Source organism: Crocodylus siamensis, chromosome 4, assembly GCF_052110815.1.
Source record: "Crocodylus siamensis isolate JL-2025a chromosome 4, ASM5211081v1, whole genome shotgun sequence".
NCBI classification, from domain to species: Eukaryota; Metazoa; Chordata; order Crocodylia; family Crocodylidae; genus Crocodylus; species Crocodylus siamensis.
Window position 1 is genome coordinate 12,024,069 of NC_143398.1, and position 21,578 is coordinate 12,045,646.

Consider the following 21,578-nt stretch of genomic DNA (forward strand, 5'->3'; position numbering starts at 1 on the left):
TTTCCCTTTATCCCTCTGATTAGCTGTGGTCAGCTGTCAGATCCTTTTGAAAACATGAATTAACTCTTCTCGGTCTGATGCCTGGTCTCTGGTGCTCACAGATCCACACCAAAACCAACAATCCTGTCTGGCAGAAATGTAGCACTACCATCCTAAGAGATGTTTGTATCTTTGCCTTTGTGTTATAAAGAAACTTAAACAGCAGCCCTTAGGTACAGCCCAGCCCCTTTGTTATTAAACCGGCAGAAGCACTGTCCTTTCCCCCCACTTCACTCAGGTGCACACCTGCATGAAGAGGCCAAGTGCGATGCCATGTGTGAGCACAGAGGGGCAGTTAGCCCAAGCTAGCTTTCTTTCTTCCAACATGAATATTGGAAGGCAGGGTACATTTGAACCTTATGGACTAAATACATCAGAGATGTATAGCATAAGTTTTTGTGAACGATCTGATCACAGCATCTGATGAAGCAACCTGGGGCTCATGAAAGCTTATGCTACACATCTCTGATTTAATTAGGGTAGACTTGCACTTTAGAGACTACCTGCTGCCTGACTTCAGACTCACACAGCCAACTCTCTCTCTCTTCCTAAAGAGGGAAGTTGTCAACTACTATTAATGTCTCCAGACCTAGAAGAACCTGCTTGTTCCAGTTTGGAGTGTTGAAATTTCCTACTCCTTGATTTGTTTGTCCGTATCCTTAGTGATTGTCTCAGGCACTTCAACCTGCGGTGGCCAATGGGCCTGAGTAGTAACCGCAGTAGCTCCCATGAAAGCTATGACAACTGCAAGTTTACAGCACTGTTGAGAGCAACTGCATTTCTGTCTTTTAATTACCATATTTTCTCACATACCTTTTTCAAAAATGTAGCTGCTGGAAGTTGGGTGTGCATCATTAGCAAGGAAATAAGGTAATAATTTTTGCAAAGGGAGGGGAGAAAGGAAGGAAAAGTAACAGTTTTGCATGTGGGGTAGTGTTGCACGTAGGGCTCCTTGGGTGCTGCTAACTAGATGCTCTCTCTGTCCTGCCTCCCCTGGCAGCTGCAGAAGTTGCTGCTAGTAGCAGTATTTTCAAGGAAAGGTCTTCTTTTTCTTTATTCTGCCTTTCAAAACAAGGTATATCTTATTTGTGGGGACATATTGTAAGTGAGAAAATATAGTACTTCATGCTTTTGTGATGCAATTGCCTAGTGAAAGAGCAGGCCATGCTCAGAGTGGCTTAGTGTTAACAAAGGGTCTGATTCTCACTTACTATATCAGTGTCTAAACACACATTTGGCACTGGTATAATCTCTTTGAAACATGCCTTACTCTAAAACCCTACTGCTACAATCTACACACACACACACACACACACACACAGGTATATGTCCATCAAAACTGCTTATTCTTCTGGCCATATTGAAATGTCTGTATGAAGATGAGCATCTTCATCCTGATCCCAGCGTGTCTGCAGTCCAGGGTAGGGGCTGTACTGATACGGTAGGAGTGCTGGGCTCAGTCTGCACACCAACTAGAAACCCACTTGCCACCTTTCTCTTCCTGTTGATGAAATCTGCCCCAACAGATTAACAACTTTGTTCAGTTCTGTGGTTTGTTTTTGCCAGGCTGGGGGTGTTCATGGCTTTTGGGGTTTTGTGGGTTTCTTGTATCTGATATTGCAGGAAGGAAGATCAAAGTCTTTCACGGCTGCATCTCAAAGCAAACTGCACATAACGGCTGAGCCAGTTTCTTAGGGATCCAGTTACTGACAACGTACTAGCATGGGCATTATTCTTCACATTGTTCTGGTACTGTATGACCCGTCTGAATAAATTTCTCCTCTCCATATGGTTTATTTTTGCCCTAAACTATTTGAAATCAGAACTTCTCATTTGAATTTGGAATGGTTTCCAGGCTCAGAGGTCAGCGTCAGCATGCCCCTTGCCATATTCTCGCTTTCCTTGCATACTACTTCGTGTCATGGGGCTAGTGAGGCAGCGCTGGCTGCAGCTCACCTCTGTGTGGATACTTCAAACCTGATTGTTTTTTGCCTGCAGGTGATGTGACAATATCCTCATAGCCTGAAATATGCAAAGTCTATGGCAGGGAGAGGAAAAACCTCACCAGCCCACGTTGTGTTTTTACCATACCCTGTCCACACTTCCCCAAGAGAGAGAGAACTTAACAGATCTTACCTGCTTCTTCCTACAAAATCGTTAGTCAAGCAACTGGAAAAATGGAAGAGTTTGCAGTCACGATGTGTTACAGTCCCCTGGACATTCAAGTAGATCTATGGACCTCCTGAGGAGGCTTGGCAACCTTTACTTAACTTGATTATGGAGAGAGAAAACAGAAGGATGCTCTGCCTGTGTGACCAACTATTTTTCCTGCAACAGAAATACTTAAAAAAAAAAAAAAAAAGGTGGCACCTCAGCTGATGGCTTACTCCTCCCGAAGGCCCATGGATATGCATTCGTTTATAGCAGCCAAGAACCTAGCCCTGTATCCACTGATGCAGTCTTGACCAGAGGTGGACAACTCTTTGGGCTGGAGGGCCACTAAGGAGTTTTGGTGAGCTGTTGTGGGCTGGGGGTGGGAAGGAGCGGACCCAACCCCATCCACCCCACACCCACTGCGTAGGGGCACTGGGCAGAGTAGGCAGGCAGGGTCTCCATGATCTCCAAAACTAGTTGCTGCCCAGCATCCCCAGCAGATGGACCAGGATGCCCAGGCAGCAGGGCAGGGTCTGGCAGCAATGGTGGAGATGCTGGTAGTGGCAGCCAGGCAGAGTGAACCACCGCTGTGGGGACTGCTGGGAAGCCAAGTCTGGTCACCATGCCACGTGCGGGACTGGTCACGTGCCATGGCCTGGCCTGGCCTGCCCCCTCCTGATCTTGACCTTCCAGATCCTGTATATGGCATCTTGTTTATAGCAGCATGATCCAGCTTTGAAGTACCTCCTCCCTAATCTTTAATCCAACATGCTCTCTATACCCTCGTAGTAAAAATCAGAGGAACAAAGGCTTTATTTGCATTTCATGCTGAAGCTCTTATCTTCCCATAAAGTGCACAGTAGCAGCAGGTTGTAAAGGCAGTATCTTACTCTCAGAGTTATGCCTTTGACTTCAGCAAGAGCTGGATTTAATGTATATCAATAATTAGATAAAAATACGAATGTGCCTAGAGCTGGGAAAAATTAGGCTCCTAAAAGGCCAACCAAAGGCTGTTCCATAATTAATCTATGCAGATTAACATCTCAAGCAAGAGGTTTGCCTTTGTATTGCGAGTTTAGTCTATTCAACAAAGCCTTTTAAACACGGAGACCACAAACCTACTCTGCAGGCAAAATGCAGCATCTCAAAACATGCGACTCAATGTCTCATACATGCTGTCTGATTGCACTCAGGATTCATCAGAATTCCTCAAAATGTTTTATTCCCTGTGTTTTTATGGTGATTGACAAGTTATGTTGTTAAGAGCTGTAGGCTACAGAAACAAATATGCAGCCAAATCTCAAATTCTGAGAGAGAGGCAGGCAGGAGGCTGCTCTACAACTAGTTTTATCCTCTCTAGTTTGGTCCTGCACTGAGCTGTCTATGGAGCCCCAGTAATTTGAAAAAAAAATATGTACTAAGCAGGGCTTGCCCGTACACAACTCACTCTGAGATCAGGGACCAGAAAGCGTTTTCAAGAGTGTCACACAAATCTGCAGATAGCTGCCTGAGATGTTTTCCAGCTTCACTCGAACCGTGTAAAACAGGAAAGAGATAATCTTCAACAGCCTACGCAGTGAAAACACCTACAGTCGTTATCACTGGTAATGGTACAGGCCAGATAAGTCATGTTGCTTAGGTAGCAAGCCAAACCTCTTCCCATACAATGAGAGTTTCCCAGAACCATGAGCTGGAAGGACTGAGCCTGACATGTGAGAGATATTTTAGACCCAGCAAACCAGGCTGGTTCTCCCTCATTGCTGGAGCTACAAGCTGCCTGGTTCAAGCTTGCAGTGCAACTACAGGCATAGACAGAAGGAAGTGCAGCTCCCTGAATTAAACTCATGGCACTTCACAGAAAGTGCCACGAATGAGACCAATCCTCCCAACCCAACAGACGTTCGCTGTTGTGTCAGGAGAGTGGGGGATCCATCTCCAATTTGGAGCCGATGCAAGGGGAGAGGCTGCATCTCTGCAGCTTCTTCCCCTAGCTCCCCTCCCTTCCCAGCACCGTCTCAGGATGAGAGGGGAGAAGGCAGGTTAGGGAGGTCAGTTCTGGGGTTTCCCCAGTCTGCGCTGGAGTGGAGGTGTGGGTGGATTGGAGCCCCCCACCCAGGGCAACCCCTGAATGAGCTCCCTCCCTTCCCTTCCCTCCTTCCCATTCTGAAAACGGCACCAGGAGCAGGACTGGGCTGTGTCAATCCAGTCCCAGTGCATGCAGACACACCGTGGAGCACGTTCATCTGAACTCTCATGTAACGAGGGTTCAGATTGTTGCGGGATTCAGCCCCTTTAAAGCACCCTGCAGCCATGCACTAGTATTAGGTCCTGGCTGGAGAGTGCTTTCAGGGCCAGATCGGGCAAAAATTGGCACTTCTGTCTGCGCCTCTGATGAAGTGCTTCACAACTGAGCTCACTGAGGTGGAAATTGCAGAATGCATTCCTTGGCTGCCTCTTTAAAGTCATAATTATTATTGGCAAGCAGCGAGCCAAGGTATCATGGAAAGTACACCACCCCAAAACAAACAGAGCAGCAAGCTGCAGAACTGCTTTTGCAGCTTTACTCATGGTCTGTACTTCAGAGACATCTGCAAAACAAAGCTGCGCGCTTCAAAATCTTTCAGTGTATTTCTTGCCATGGCAGCACCCACAGCTTGAAAAAATACCTTGCGTTCCCCTTGGCTTATACACTAGCTCCAGATAGTGGCCTGGAGTTACACTTCATGCAGCAATCATACCATAAGTATAGTTTAAGAGGGCATATGAAATCACGGACCCAGTTTAGAGTGGAGTCTCAAGTCTGTGCACGTAACTTCAGTCTCCTTGGCCCAAATGTGCGTGATGCCAATTAAATTCACTCTCGGTTACCAATGTCACTAGTCTAGATGCAGAGTCTAAGGCATTGTCTGGGGTGTACCTGTACCCTTAGCATAGATGCCATTTACACTAGTCCAATACTACTAACTCTGGTTCAGTTTACCCCCCGTTTAAAACCATACACGCCGATACACCTATAAACCTTGCCTATAGTAGCAGGTCACAATAGGGCAGCTGCACTACTGGTACACACTGGGTTTTAGCAAGGCTTTGGAAAGGTACAGGTATAAGTCGATGCAGCACATGCAGAACAATAAGATCTGATAGCGAGCATTAAAACAGCCAGTATTGTAAGGCAGGGGTGGGGCTGACCTGTGGGTCTTCTCACTGGCCGGACAACTCGCTTCTGGATCCAGCCCATAAGGCTTCCTGCTGCAGCTCCCAGAATTTCTATGCCGACATGGACAGCACCCAGAGGACCGCTGCTGATCCTCTCTCCCGTGCCACTGGATTTCTGGTGCCCAAGTGCCATTTGGTGTGCAAATTAGTGATGGGGAAGCAAGGAGGATACAATTAACCCCTATATAGTAGCTATGCTGACACAGGGTGCTGGCAACCACTGCAAACTGGATCCAGAAGTCAGAGCTGGCCCATCCCATACTGCAAGACCTGCAGCTGCAGGGGGGGCCCCAGCTAAGGGGGGTCCCTGCATCCAGCTGCTCACCAGCCCCCACCCCTGCCGCTGCCCGCTTCACGTCCGGCTGCTCACTGCCACCGGCTTCTTCGGCCGCTAGCCACCCCCCTCACCACCGATGTTTTCAGAGCAGGTGGCCCCCAAAAATTGTGGGCCAGCCCTGCCAGAGGTTGGTCATCTGGACCACATAAAGCCCCAAAGTCCACCAGCTCAGTGGAGTTTGACACCCTGCTCTAACCCCCACCTTCTCAGCATTTCACTTGCATGAGCTTGAACTCGGTAGGTTACTCTAACTTGGCGGCTTTTTACACTCAGTTTTGGTGAATGCAGCTCTACCAGCACAGCTTCTCCCCATGCACTCTTGCAAAGAAGCTAGACTAATACAAGCACCTTGATGCTAATAAACCACGTCCACATCAGCGTCTGTGCTGAGCAAGTTAACTGTTCTGGTGAAGGGATAATCTAAAATCAGGGTACAAGCCAACAAGGAGCCTAAAGTGAGTCCACATGACTCATCCTCCTGCATCCCTGGTGAATTCGGCCCTCTCTTGTTCAATTCTCTGAACAATCATTTCCTTCATGCTGCTTAGTCACCATTGAGCGTGATCCATTTTGGGTCTGTCTTTCCATTGAAGGACTCTTGGGCTGTGGCCTCCCAGACTGAACACACCCATTTCTTTCACACGCTTTCCCTGTTCAAAGCATTTCTCAGAACTTGGCTCTCCTCTGCCAGCTCGGGGCGACTCCTCCCAATTTAGGAAGTGCCTTCCCCAAGGAGCAGCCGGCGTGCCCCAGACTAACACTGGCTGAATTGTCAGGCATGTTCTCCTTACCTCCAGGGAACAAGAAAGAGAGGTTATTTTTGCTAAGAGGCTCAGCAGCGACTTCCTAGCTGTCAGACTTTCCATCAGGTCACGGCTACTTCTAGCAATCTGCTACCTACAAAATGAAAAGAAACACAGAGCAGCCAGTGGTAGCTGAGGATTTAATTAAAGGTTGGTGGGTTATAAAGAGGAGCCAGCTTCACTATCTTGGTCCTTCTCTGCTGTGCATGTGCCTCTCTCAAGGCACATCTGCATTTTGAAGCTCCACTATAGCCAATGGCTTGTGCTGAAATGACATGCGAACAGCTAAGATGCATCGTTCGCAGAGGCCAGGCGGTGACGGATTCAGTGGGAATTCAGTGCCAAGTCAGCAATGGTACGTTAAAAAACAACCCAGTCACCAAGGACCAGTGCCTCCCATTTCAAATCAATTCTCCCTGCAGCAGGAACAGGTGATACTTATTCACTGCACAGGAGATGAGAGGCTAACACCCACGCGCAGCAGTATCGGTCTCCGCATGCCTGAGAAAGTATTCACTGTCAGTACCCCTTAGTAGAGACGCATCCCATTTGAAAGTAAATGTTGAGGACATCCAGTTTCTTCTCTGGGTGCACATCAAGAAGAGCATCAATCAGCACCCCAGTAAAATAATATTTTAAAGCAACATGTTTGCGCTGGAGTTGGGAAGATTCATCTCTACCTGACACGTCTGCTTTAATTGACAAGCGCCACTTTCTGCCAATGCAGGCAGAGAGCAGGCCCAAGTCGCTGAATGCTGCAACTTGAACTTGCAGCTCAAATCCTGATGAGCGGGAAGCTTGCCAAACCACAGTTTGCTGGGTTTTCGTTCAATGCCCTCCACGCCGTGCCCTCCCCACCTTTTCACTCCCAGGCTCTTCGCCTGTGGTGGCCACACACTGCACAATACCCACAACAGTGTCTCTGTTGTTCCCAGTTTTACCCGTTCGTTCACCGAAGTATTTGCGATTACCCCCAGCACAGCACTTTGTCCTCCCCTGGCAAGATCCTAATATACAAAGGTGACCTTCAAAATGTGCCACCCAGACAGCAGTATTGAGCCAAAGGATAGAGGAATGAAATAATAATATGGAACTTAAGAGGGGAGATAAGACGGGGTCAGGTCACCGAGCGCAGCCGAACAGTGCGTTTCACCCAGTACAATAGGAGTGTGATCCAGTAAAGAGGCCCCTCGCATGGGAATCAAAAGGCCTCTTTCTTTTTGCAGCTGTGCCATTGACTAGCTCCGCAGGCTCAGACAAGACCGTCTCCTTATCTCTGGATTTCCTTATCTGTGAAAGGGGGATAAAGCATAAGATCTGCAAATAGAAAACATCAGCTAAAATGAGATGGTGAGGCTGGAGAGGGAGACACCACAGCATGAAGTTGCAATTAAGCACAGAGATTTTGTACCCCTGGGATCAAGCCAACGCCAGAAACCCAACAGAAATGGAGCGGCGTGGAAGGATGATCTGCTGGTCACAGTTGGGATCCAGGAGATTATTGCTATGGACCGAGTGTGCAAGTCCGTGTAGGACTTGCTTTTCCAGGAAACACGCACTTACACCATCTGTTCAGCCTTGGCCCTTGTCGTCGCTGTCTGGCAGTATGCACCTGCTGGCCTGTCCCGTTCTGCCGCCAAGCGCCACTGCACGGCGATCTGCGACAGCAACTCCTAGATGCCAAAAGGACATTCATATCTAGCAGCCATGCGTCCAGGAGTAGTAGGAGCTGAACTAGTCATCCCTTACACCTCAAGGTGAATGGTGCCCAAAGTCAGACACGTCAGGTGTCAGATCAGAGGTATCATAAAGATACTGTGTACTAATGACTCCTTTATAAAGGCTATGCACACTGTCATAGCCACATTTTTGCCCCTGCTACTGACTTCCTATGCCGCCCAGGGCAAGTCACTTAACCACACCCCGCCTTCATTTCTGCATCTGTAAAATAGAAATGCTTTATTTCCTCAGAGGTTTTGGGAAGCTGAACTGTGAATTCATCACCATGGAAGATGAGCAGAGGGAGACCCCCCTGAGCAACATGCCAGGTCTATATAAATGTTTATAACACTTTGGATACAGCTGCCACCTAGAAGGAAACACCAGCCTGAACTTCCATGCAGCAAAACTATCATCATTAGCACGACTTACATACACTGATTGAGCAATGCAGATAATCCCCCCCCCATTGTGCTTGTGTTTATAAAAGTGGAACGACACCAAGGGGAAGGAGCGTTCAGAGAACATCCCAGCAGGAGAGAGATTATTACTTCATATTTAAACCTTTATTAAGAAACAGTTGTCAATGCATTTTATTTCCAATACGCAAGCTACCGCTGGGGAACTGGATCTACGTGGCCCTTAGGCTTTGACACACAAATAAACTTCATTACTGCTGAACATTTCCTGTCTTCCTAAGTGGGTTTAGCTTGCCTGATTAGCTTTAATTTCCCATTTATGTTAGGAGAGGTTTTCTAGTGGGACTGAGCTTGGGAAATAAGCATTCTGCGCAATGCAGAGATTTTGCTAAGACACCCTGGAATAAACGCGCTTTGCACCAGACATCAGGAAGAGGAGAAAATTCCCTGTGTGATGAGCATTGCTATATTGGCAATATGGATACGTCATCCTATATGCAATTCATGTGCAAAAGTTTGGTTTTAAAAAAGTATTGCCAAGGAGGGGCAAGGCACACAGGATGGTCCTACTTGCACTTGATTTCACTTCCAAAACTGCTATGCATTTCAGTCAATCCAAGGAGCAAGGGAGACTGTGGGCCAAGCATAACGTTGTGGGCAACATCTCTCTGATGGGGAAGAAAAGCCACTGCAGGTGGATCCAGGATCTCATATACTGCCAGGACAGCCCAGCTGCATTTCCACGGGGGACTGGACTGATGCAATCTGACAACTTACCCCATGAGGTCTCCCTCTTTGGAAAAGCTTTCCCACCCTCAGCAGAATGCTACACAAAGGTGAGTTTCTGTATAAAGGAAACATATTCCACAACCAAAACTTCCTATAACACAGAAAAGGAAAGCTGAGAATTGCAAAGTTCACCCACCCGGGGTTCGTCTCTGTCACTTCCCTCAGAGACTCATAGATGTTAGGGGTCGGAAGGGACCTCACGAGATCAATCAGGTCCAGCCCCCCTGTGCTTGGGCAGGAAAGACTGCTGGGGTCAGACGACCCCAGCAAGGTGTGCGATCCCCGTCATTTCAGTTCAGTAACCACTGAGATGCTCCTGCAATACAAGCTGGAGATAAACTGACAGATGCATTCATCCCACAGTGATACCAAAGAGCATCCCAAGAACCGTGAAAACATGCTTCGTTACTTGATCAATTCAAGTTCTTCCCTACTGGTTGCTTCTCAAGACGAAAGCAGAATTTCTGCCCTTTGTTTGATGGATCTTTACTGTTTGAAATGTGCGTGGTACAGAACAACATACTTAAGCAGCATTAGATGCCAGAACAGTAAAGGAGGCAGGACCTGGGCACGTGAGATGTGCAACTTTGCATCTAGAGCAGCTGCCATCTTTCATGTCAGAAGCGGTTACGTTTCAGCTGCAGTAACACGATCCTGTACTTACCTCCCAGGTGACTGGGGAAGCTTCATTAATATTTCCTGTGAAGTGATCCTTGGATAAACATTAATCAAGTACATTACTGGTGTTGTCATGATGTACCAAAGGCAATGGGATCTTTGAGACTGATTTCATGGGGACAAGATTTTACCCGATAAAAAGGAAGGAATTTGCAGTCTGTGTAAATCAACCCTTTGCAAATACAGGAAAGGCAACAAGAGGCATTAAAGCTTCCAAGGTTTTTCTACCCACAAAACATGGAGCTCGCGCTTTCATCACAGTAGGAGCCATCGAGCCCACATTTTATAAGCCACAGCAAAACATTAGCAGTGGTAAAGAAAAGGGGTTTGTGTCCCCCAAAGATTTGCAAGGCTCAGCTGAATTTTCCTGCATCATTTTATACACATTGTTGCTCAAGTGGGCCGGTCTAATTACAACTCTGCTTTAATTACAATCCCTTGCTACATACCCGTCAAACACAGGTTAAAGTAACACCGCACACATTTGACTGTGCCGTGACTAAGCCATCAGCTGTCTGATCCCTGCTGACCTTTTTAAGGGAGGGTGAGGACAGCACACCTGCATCACCGTGCGTGTAAATACACCATGGCCCGGCCGTGCCGGCATACCACTGAGGCGAGTGGCGCGCTGCTCAGAGCGCCGCGGCCCGTGGGGCCGAGGAGCTGGCAGTCGCATAGCGCTACACCTCAAGCAGCCGTGGCTCAAACATGAGCCCTCGTCGTGGGCCAAGCCCGCAGCACTATTTTGTTGTTGGACGCCAGTCACAGCCAGACGCTTGTGTAATAACGTGATAACTTGTGCTGCCACATTTTTCTGGTAGCTCCTTTTTTCATGGAGCTGAAACAGGCCACTGACTCAAAATGACTTGAAAGATGTTAAGCGACTCATGGACAAAACGACAGCACCCGAAGAGGAGGCCCCAGGTGGGTGGACAGTACACGAGTCTCTGCAGAGATCTCCCAGGGAAATCCGGGTGCCTAAGGCTGGTTGTCTATTCATATGGAGGGGTTTTTTGCTCTGGTGGAATTGAGGAGAGTGGGGTTTTACACCAGTGAAATTAGAAGGGGCTTTAGTGGAAGGTTCAATGTCTTCCAGGGGTGAATCGGAGTCCAGAAACCTGGAGTGGCAAGTCAGGCACCCAAAACATCTCCGAGTTAGGCCACTAAAATGAACCAGCAGCTGCATCTTTTCAAAGCCTCGCAAGTTTTAGGGGTAGCTGGTGTAGGAACCTCAGTCAGCCCCCATGCTTGCATGTTATGGAATTGGAGCCCTAAACAAACACCCAAAAATGTTAGGCTGCAGGTTCATTTCACGCAGGAAAGTTTACTGCAGGAGGCAGTCCTACTGCATAGAAAAGGGGGCAAAGGGGCAAGAAACCCTCCTGGCTAAACGGGGCAATCCAGGAAAGCCTCGGGGCAAACAAGGGACATATGGGCAGTGGAAACAGGGGGTAGCTACCAAGGAGTACACCTCCCTGGCTCGCACTTGCAGGGAATCGGTGAGGAAGGCCAAAGCAGCATTAGAGCTCAGGCTGGCGACAAAAATTAAGGATGACAAGAAGTCCTTCAGGTATTTAGGGAACAAAAAGAAGGCGCAGGGCAGCATAGGACCCCTACACGATAGACCAGGGCAGTTGGTGACAGGAGGGACAAAGCAGAGCTCTTCAGTGAGTTTTTTGCCACTGTATTGTTGAGCTCGGATCTAGACAAATCTCCCAAATGCATTACTGACAGAAGCAGGAGGAACATCAGCCCGCTGTCAGCACCAACCTGGTAAAGAAACACTAGGAGCAGCTGGATGTGCTTAAATCAGCGGGACCGGATGAGCTCCATCCAAGGGGCTGAACAAATTATCCAGCGTCATAGCAGAGCCACTGGCATGACTGTTTAAGCACTCGTGGTGCTCAGATGAGGTCCCAGAAGACTGGAAAAGGGCCAATGTGGTCGCTGTTTTCAAGAAGAGGAGGAAGGAGGATCCGGGTAACTATAGACCAGTTAGTCTCATCTCTATCCTAGGGAAAACACTTGAAAAAATTATCAAGGATCACATTTGTAGGAGCCCAGCGGGTAATATAATGCTGAAGGGCAACCAGAATGGGTTCATAGCAGATAAATCCTGCCTGACTAACCTTATTTCTTTCTATGACCAGGTCACTAAAAGCTTAGACACAGGAGTTGAAGTAGGCGTCATCTACTTGGACTTTAAGAAGGCCTTCGACACTGTATCCCATCCTAGTCTCCTAAACAACTTGAACGGTTGTGCCATAGATGATTACAGTCACGTGGGTGGCAAATAGGCTTAAGGGTTGTACCCAGAGAGTGATGGGTATTGGTGGGTCGGTATTGACCCCAAAAGTTGTGGCCAGTCGAGTCCCCCAAGGCTCAGTCCTTGGGCCAGTGTTGTTTAATATCTTCATCAACGACCTGGATGAGAGCGTGGAGAGAAACTTTGTCCAAATTCGCAGATGACACCAAACTATGGGGTGAAGCAAAAACAGAGGGGAAGAAACTGAATCCAGGCAGACTGGACAGGTTAGAGAAGCGGGCAGGGAACAATAGGATGCAGCTCCACAAGGACAAGTGCAAGGTGCTGCGCTTAGGGAGAGGGAATCACCAGCACACCTATAGGCTGGGGGATGACCTTCTCAGCAGCCGAAAGCAATCTCGGAGTCATTGTCAACTCCAAGATGAATACGAGTCATCGGTGTGGCAGAGTCATTAGCAGAGTTAAATCGCACTTTGTCATGCATTAGTAGGTGCATCATGAACAGGTCCAGGGAGGTGATGCTTCCCCTGGTCAGGCCACAGCTGGAGTACTGCGTCCAGTTCTGGGCGCTGAAATTCAAGAAAGATGTGGACAAGAGAGGGTCCAGAGGAAGGCCACTCGTATGGTTAGAGGCCTGAAGGGAAGGCCTTATGAGGAAAGGCTGGGGGACCTGGACCTTTTCAGCCTCTGCAAGAGAAGGCTGAGGGAGGATCTTGGGGCAGTATACAAACTCACCAAGGCAGGCAGCAGGGAATAGGAGATGCTGTGCTTACCAGGGCACCCCTTGGGGTAACCGAAAACAACGGCCACAAGCTGCTAGAGAGTAGATTTAGGCTGGACATCAAGAAGGACTTCTTTATGGTCAGAGTTGCCAGAATCTGGAATGGGCTCCCAAGGGAGGTGGTGCTCGCACCTACCCTGGGGGTCTTCAAGAGGAGAACAGACAACACTTGGCTGGGGTCATGTGACCCCAGCACTTTTTCCTGCCATGGGCAGGGGGTCAGACTCGATGATCTGTTGGGGTCCCTTCCAACCCTAGCATCTATGAATTTCCTCATACGAATACAGTTATGTTGTTTGCCCTTCACAAGCAAAGATGACCACATCCAGCAGGTGGGGGAAAGAAGGGAGGAAGGAAGCGGGAAAGAAAAAGGGAGAAAGAGAGGAAAAAGGAGAAAGAGAGGAAGGAGAGAGGAGGGGGGTGGAGGCTAGGTTGCATGGGTATGCAGATGACTTAAGACCAATCTGTGCCCTGAACAATCTGCTGCAGTAGCAGTCAACAATAGATCAATCTTGAATGCAGTTATAATGCTATGTTTTATACTGATATAACTGTTTCCGTATGGAAAGGGGAATGCGGGGCACTACAGAGAGGACAGAGATGGATTTTTCTTTGTGGCCATAGGGGACAGGACTAGGAGCAATAGCCTCAAGGCTCAGCAGAAGATTTTAGGTTGGAGATTAGGAGGAACTTTGACTACATGGGTGGTCAAGCACTGGAACAGGCAACCTAGAGAAACTGGTATTTCCATCCTTGGAAGCTTTCAAGAGCAGGTGAGACAGACAGTTGACCGGGATGGTGTTAGGGGTGATCCTGCCTTGAGCTGGGGGCTGGACTAGATGACCTTATGAGGTCCCTTCCAGCCTTACTGTCCTATGATCCCGCATGCAGGTTCATATTGTATAAATGCATGCTTATTAGGGGCTGTACTAGCATAGCTATTTGGACAAAAGAAGTCACATTCCTAAGCAATAAAATTATACTGGTGCTAAAGCTACGTACTAGAGGCCTCAGATGCACTGAAGCACTCTGCAGCAGTGGGGGGCAAAGCTCATACCAATGCATTTATGATTTTGTTTTAAACGGACAGAACCGTAACTGTTCGTAAAGCAAAATGAAGCACCCGGCTCTGCAGAAATGCAAGGTGTTTCTCATAGCATACTTAGAAAACAGCTGCAGATAAATGATAAAAGCTGCATTCCAAGAGAATTACCATACTGAAATATGATGAGAAAGCAATGACACTTCAAGAAACAGACTAACACTCCACTAATAGGAGAGTGAAAATCCTCGAACCAAACTGAAACAATGCAAAATTGTCCCTTCACTGGCAATTGAGGGCAACTGTGATTATATATAACAAGTAATAATTGTGAGAGAGAGGAGGCATGAGAATTTACTAGGTCATGTACATAGGCCTAACATTTTGGACTCATTCTACAAAGGTCAGGTCTACACTAGGAAAGTTTCCAATGTAGCTATAGTAGAAAACCCTCCAACTCCACTGCAGACAATATAAACTGGTCAAAAATTGCTTTTTGTTAACATAGCTTGTACCAGCTCCTTAACAAAACAGGAGATACTGCCAAAAGCTCTAGGGCTTTTGCAGATGTAAAAATGGGGACTTCAGGTCTCCACTTAGTGTGGTACAAGTAAATAAATATTTGGCGTGCAACTAAAATGACAAGTGGAAAAACTTCTTGCTTGTTTTGTGTTTTCAAGAATTTCACGGCTGGGTCACAAAGACGGCGACATTTTACCGTACCTTCAGAAGGGAAGGGGAGGGGAGGGAAGGGAACTGTTCTTTTAGGCTGCTTGCAGACATTAACGCTCCCCGCAAAAAAAAAACAACACAGAACTGGCACATGCCCAGAAGAGGCAGCATGTTAGTTGAATCCAGCTCCCCTGACCTCTGTATGGATTGGGTGCTTTAGGAGGGCTTTGTTGGCACCTTTCTGATAGCTGATTGAACCACCTTTAAATAAAATGCACCAAAGAGCCCCACTGAAGTGACCGATCTATACAGACAGACCTGGTTCAAAGTCATGCGCTGCTTCTTCTGGTAAAGCACGTTGTTTGGGGGGTTTGGATTTTGTGGTTTAACATCTGCAAGCAGCCTTAGGCACTTAAAAAATTCTCATTGAAAGATAAAGCAATTAAAGTATTGGGGAGCATAGAGATTGCTACTTTAATCTATTAAAATGAACAAGGAACTGCTGAGAAGGTAGCAGAAGATACTAGATATTTAAAGATTAGCCGAATGGCTTTCAGCCTCGTTGGACTCAAGGTCCCCTTCATTAGCCTCCAGGCACCCCTTAGAGAAAGCGCCAGCTCTTAGCTTTCACTCAGTTTTTGACCACAGGAAAATAATACCACAATTAGTATGGTTAGGGGCCTGCAGGCAAAGCCCTACAAGAAGAGATTGAGGGACCTGATCTCTTTAGCCTCTGCAAGAGAAGGCTGAGAGGTGACTTTGTGGCCACCTACAAATTCATGTTGGGGGGTGGGGGGGCAGCAAGGAATAGGAGATGCTCTGTTTACCAGGGCACCCCATGGAGTAACTAGGAACAATGGCCACAAACTGATGGAGAGCAGATTTGGGTTAGACATCAGGATGAACTTCTTTACGGTCAGGGTTACCAGAATCTGGAATGGGCTCCCAAGGGAGGTGGTGCCTGCGCCTACCTGGGGGTCTTCAAGGAGGAGACTGGACAGGCACCTGGCTGGGTCGTCCAACCCCACTGCTCTTTCCTGCCCGGGGCAGGGGGTCGGACCCGATGACCTGCTGGGGTCCCTTCCAACCCTAGAAACTATGAATCTATGAATTCTTCCTTACAAAGAACTCAATTATCACAACAGCAGAAAGCTTTTGACACTACAGATCTGGGGTTATACAGTAAATCATGCTGGCACACCAAGCAGTGTTAATATTGTACAGTATTTAAAAGGACATACTTCACACTCCTGGGGTGCTGCAGCCCCCTGGTTGAGAATTGCTGGTCTAGCACAAGTCAGGCCAAGAAAAGTACCTAGGTAAGTGGATTTTGAGTTTTTTTTGTTTTGTGTTTTTAAGTTATACAGCATATGCAATAAAATGTTACTTAAAAGGTAAGACAGAAAGTGGTTTCAGCTCTCTAACAAAAATTAGAAAAAGCCTAGTCTGGTTGTAAGATTAGGATGGGTATCTTCATTTTAAACGTTATGTACCATTGGATGCTTAGTGTTCAGCGAATAGTCAATAAGACGCAATTGCCTTCTATCTATGAACGGGATTTAGTTTCCCTTCCACAACTCTTTGGTGCTTATAATTGTTGCTGGAGCACTAGAAACTGTCCTTACGCTTTGACCTCCAGAAATGCTAATCACTTTCTCCCAGTACCTGCTGTTTTTCCAGTGATCTTCCTACATCTGTTGTTTAATCCTGTATTAAAGCCCACTGCACTATGTTGTAGCACTCCCCCGATGCCCCTACAGCTGCTGTCTACTACCAGTCAGCCATCAGCCTAGAAGAGATAAATGGCTGAGTTCTGCCTACCATACAACTGCCGTGGTGCTGGAATTCATTCAGACATACAGTATCGAAAGGGATGAGAAGTTAGTTCATTTTCCAGGTTGAGTTTTAGCAAGCATATTGCCAGCAGTAGTCAGAAGTTGGAACAGGTTGGGGACAGCAGGAGAAAACAATTAATACTGATATCCAGGCTCTGCCCACAGACTCAGTCAGGCCTTGTACCATAGATTATACTAAGGAAATATTCCTGAAGTGCCAGGTAAAACTGGTATGTTGAAGTATGGCTTCCCCCACTCCGTGAAAATTTATTCTGGTTTAAATATGTCTTTTCGGACTTAAGCTAATGTTGCATGAGAAGCAGCCTCATGTCTGGTCTGTTTGAGAAAATTGCTTCTTGCATTCCCTAAAATGAGCTCTACTTTGCCAGTATAATAGACAGCATTATAGTGGCAAAATGGGCAAGTATACACCTGACCTAAACTAAGCCTAAAAAAAGAGAGGCCTTTTATGCCAGAATAAGAGCATTCCCACAAGGATTATAGTGGTTATTCTGGTATTCGCAAGGAGAGGGGATAGCAATTCATAAGGCTTTTAAAATACAATATATTTTCGCTTTTTTTTTTTTTTTTTTTTTTAAAGCCGATGGACTTTGAGTAGAATTTCTAAACAGATTTTTTCTGATTTAAGTTAAATGTGTTTTTCTTTCTTAAAGCTCAGCATGTTTAAACATGAACATATGACAGAAAGGGCCAGCTCTTAGCTTTCACTCAGTTTTTGACCGCAAGAAAATAATAGCACAATTACTATGGTTAGGGGCCTGCAGGCAAAGCCCTACGAGGAGAGACTGAGGGACCTGACCTTTTATCTGAAGGCGATTCAATCAGCTACGACAGATTACATTCCATCCGAAGTTTACTGTAAACACATACTCTAAAACATTTTAAAATAAAGAAAGAAGTATTAAACACAACTAGACCAACGGACAGAGATGTCCCTGGCTAAGCATTTGGGTTCAGAATTTGCTGAAGTGCTAAGAAGAGTCAGGTATGTCTCCAGGTTAAATGTCTCATAGTTTAGTAGCATAAGTGAGTCTCTCCTGTTTAAATTAAACGCTTTTGGAGTAGGTTCTAAGCCATTTCTTCAAAAAAGCCACATCTGCAGTTGCACAGGGACTATTTTCTTAATTTCAGCTTATTCGGCTTGAGAAACTACCTAGGAGCTTGCTTTCTTGTCTCTTCTAATCTATAAATAGAAACAAAGCAGGAAGATGAGATCTAATCATTCTAAAAGTTTAAAAGGGATGGTTACATGAAACATTTAATTGATTTCAACGCAAAGTATTTTGATAAGAAAAAAGTTGGGTTTTTTTAAATCTATACAGGACCCTTAAGTGCTTTAACAATTTAAAAAGGCTGTCCACATGCAGTAGTATTTGAACTTCCATCCAAACATTGCCTGGCACAGAGTTGAAAGTAATAAAACCTTAAATATCAGATAAAGATGCATAATTTGTCTCTTTCTAATACAATAAAAAGTTTTAAAAGATTCTGAATAACTACGTGTTATGTCCAAAAGTTAGTTGCAAATCAACATGTTTTATTAGTTACCGGCCAATAAGAATAAATCTTTCTTCAGGGGAATAAAATTATACAAAGGAGGATTAAAATCAATTATTTAAATCAAAGTTTCCTGCTTGCTGGTTTAATTAATGGTTTAAATGAGTAGATTGATTTCAATGATCATGGGCATAAGTGCTTAAACTTTTCCTTCTAGACAAGCCCGATGTGAATGTTTCTCTTGAGATGATTACTATAATACTAATTATCCTAAATTTTATTAGGCTCTCTCACCTCCACCAAATTGAATGGAAGCAGTTAGTAGCTCTAAAGTATTATCTCAGGCTTTCAGGAAGACCAAATTGCCTCGTTTCACACAACTCTTACTGTTACAGTTATTTGAACTCTGCAGAAATAAAACAGTTCACCGGAAAAATGCTCTCATTGTTATAGCTGGGTCAGTCAAATTACTGTACTGGTAGGCAACTCAGCAATTCATACCTGAACACTAATTATTCTACAGCTTCTCTTGGTTCAGAATTACAGCTACAAAATTTTCTAGCTAAGTGTCGCACTGACGTGGCCCTGTCAAACTAACACTGAACCACTACCATAAATAATATGGGAAAACTTACCGCTACCAAATGTTTTACCATTCCCTAGAGGGGAGAGTTTCAAGCTATAGACAATGCTTATCCACTACAATTTTACCAGCACTAGAGGTGCACGTCAATACAAAGGCAGAACCAGTCAAATTTGGAAGCCATGACAGAAATACCATCCCTGTACATGACATACCAGAGCAAAGAAAGGAATGTACAATACTAACACTTCCTGCTCATCTAATTTCTATTTTTCCTTTAGCATTCATTGCTTCCATTCACTCGAGAGAGACGAGAGAAGGAAAATTTTGCACAAAACATTATTCTATTACATCTGATGATAAATTCCAAGCATGCTTTAAATCACAATCTTACCCTAATAATAGTAAGTCCATAACTCAAACAATACAGGTAGATGTTTTAACACTTAGACAGTTGTTTGAGCCCTTCTCAAATAGTTTCCTATTCATACCATGCTCAGAACAGTCTGGGACTGGTTAGAGAGTTTATTTGAAGATAGGTCCTAGGGGAGAACAATAATGTACCATCTCAAGAGGAATGTCACAGGTGGGGTAGAAAATCCTAAGAATATGGGGAAAGGGTAGCAGGAAGATAAACTGGACTGAAGTAGCGTCCTCAGTATTTTGTAAGGAAAATGAAAAATAGGCATTTTCTTCATTTGGCAAAGGTTTAGATGACTGATAATTATTCAGTAATAATGTTAGACAGTATCATGGGGCCTCTTAACTCCATCTGGTAAATCTAGTTACTGTCCTTTTCACTTAAGCCTAGCTTCAGAACCATTGTGGTATAGTGAGTTTTAAGCAGGTTCAGTGATGATGGTCAAGGAACTTCACAGTCCTTATCACTAACACTATCACAGATAATACCAGTATTCACTGCTCACTGGTAACTTCAGAGGTCCCAAAGGTTGAATGGACATGGACCGTTAATCCCTTACCCTTGAAACTGAGTCTTGACCAAGTCCACTGGCTGGCCAGCAAGGGGAAAACTGCACCACTTGTCTGGTACCTGCAAACAAAAAATGTAGTTCCCTAGGGATGTCACTCCAGCACCTGACATCTATCACAGTGGAGCCTGAGATGGTATCCCCTAAGTTTCAAGCATATTGCCAGGCCACATAAGGGATGAGTATATTCTCCCTCAAAACAGAAAAGGAAAAAACTGAAGAAATGCCTCTTCTGATACATAAGAATATCCTGAAAGCTTCTCTAAACTATCCATTTGAAATAGCAGATTTCAACTTCTCCAGGAGACCTTGAGTGCTAGTGGAATCACGACATCAAAAAGATAAGCTGCAGCAATTAGACAGTAGGTGTTATGTGAGCAAATGAAAACATTGCAGTGGTAAAATGGTCCAGTATTAAAAAGCAAGGGGGGGGAGGGGGAGATTACTGTATGTTGTATCAGTTATTTACAGCAGTTCAAGGTTTTCTGGAGAAGACACGCATCTTTTGGGGAAGATAGTCTATTACATTAAACAAATCCATAAATGCATTCAAGGCATGTTTACACAGTGCTGGCTTGTGCTAGGAAAAGCCACTGTGAAAATACGCCTTGCCCATTCACTCCCACTCTCTGGGCATCAAAAGCTGAAAAATCCTGTTGGCTGCTCTTTGGCACCAGTCCAGCATCATTTTTAGTTCCTGTTGCGTTTAATAGTGGCCCTGGTCACGCCCGGCACCACGCTACCAGTGACTTGGCATGTTTTGGTACTCCGCAAATACAAAGTAGGAGTGGAGAGTGGGATGTGTTTTCAAGGATGAGGTCTGATGTAGTTAAGATGTGCCATCACTATCTTGACAAAGAAGCAACATTTATAGGAAGCCTAAGCAATGTTGTAGTCCTTAGGGCACTATCCAGTGCTCAATTTCTAAATATTTAGGGAGCATCCTAACGAGTGCACATGTGTGGTATGGGGTGCCTCAGAGCAGTTTGAGACACCACAAACTATATGTGGTGCACATGCAGCTGTGCTGCACAGAGATCCCAGTGTCAGAAAACCCACTGCTGAGAAAAGCAGTGTGGAGGCAGCAGCGTGCACCTCCAGAAACTGGAGTGTGCCTGGCCTGAGGCACAGTCTGGCTGCTAGCCAGGCTCCGAGTGACCGGCTTGGCACCACTGCTGCCCCAGCAGGCTCCCAGAACCCCAGGTGAGGCTGCTGCTGCCGCCAACACAGGTGCTGGCCCCTGCCTCCTTCATCCCACCCAAGACAATTTGCTTCACACCAGAGTGCACGTAGGAAATGCGCACCCCTGCAAGCGAGTGCTCATTGGGATGCACCCTTCGAGTGCTTCATTTCTCCTACAGCACGTCATTTGCTCCTGGCAGAGGAACAGTGATGCAGTACTGCAACAGATGTTGGGTGTGATTTTCAAATGCTCTCAGCTGGAGCCTAACTGTTCCTTTTGAAGTTCAAAGGAGCCTATCTGAGTTCTTTTGAACATCCCACCTGTCAAGCACAAAGGCAAACTGCATAGATTTCTGATTCTCTTTATGTAACAGCAGGACCAGTTTATTTTTTACGTTATTCACAATGCTAGTCTTTAATGAACGAGCACAGACTCTACTGGTTGCAGGCTATTTTCTTCTCTGAGACATGATGCAGACAATTCTTGTACTGGCTTGTAACTATATCTGTTAGAAGTGGCTTTTCTTAATAATACAATGGTATCGATACAACTCTC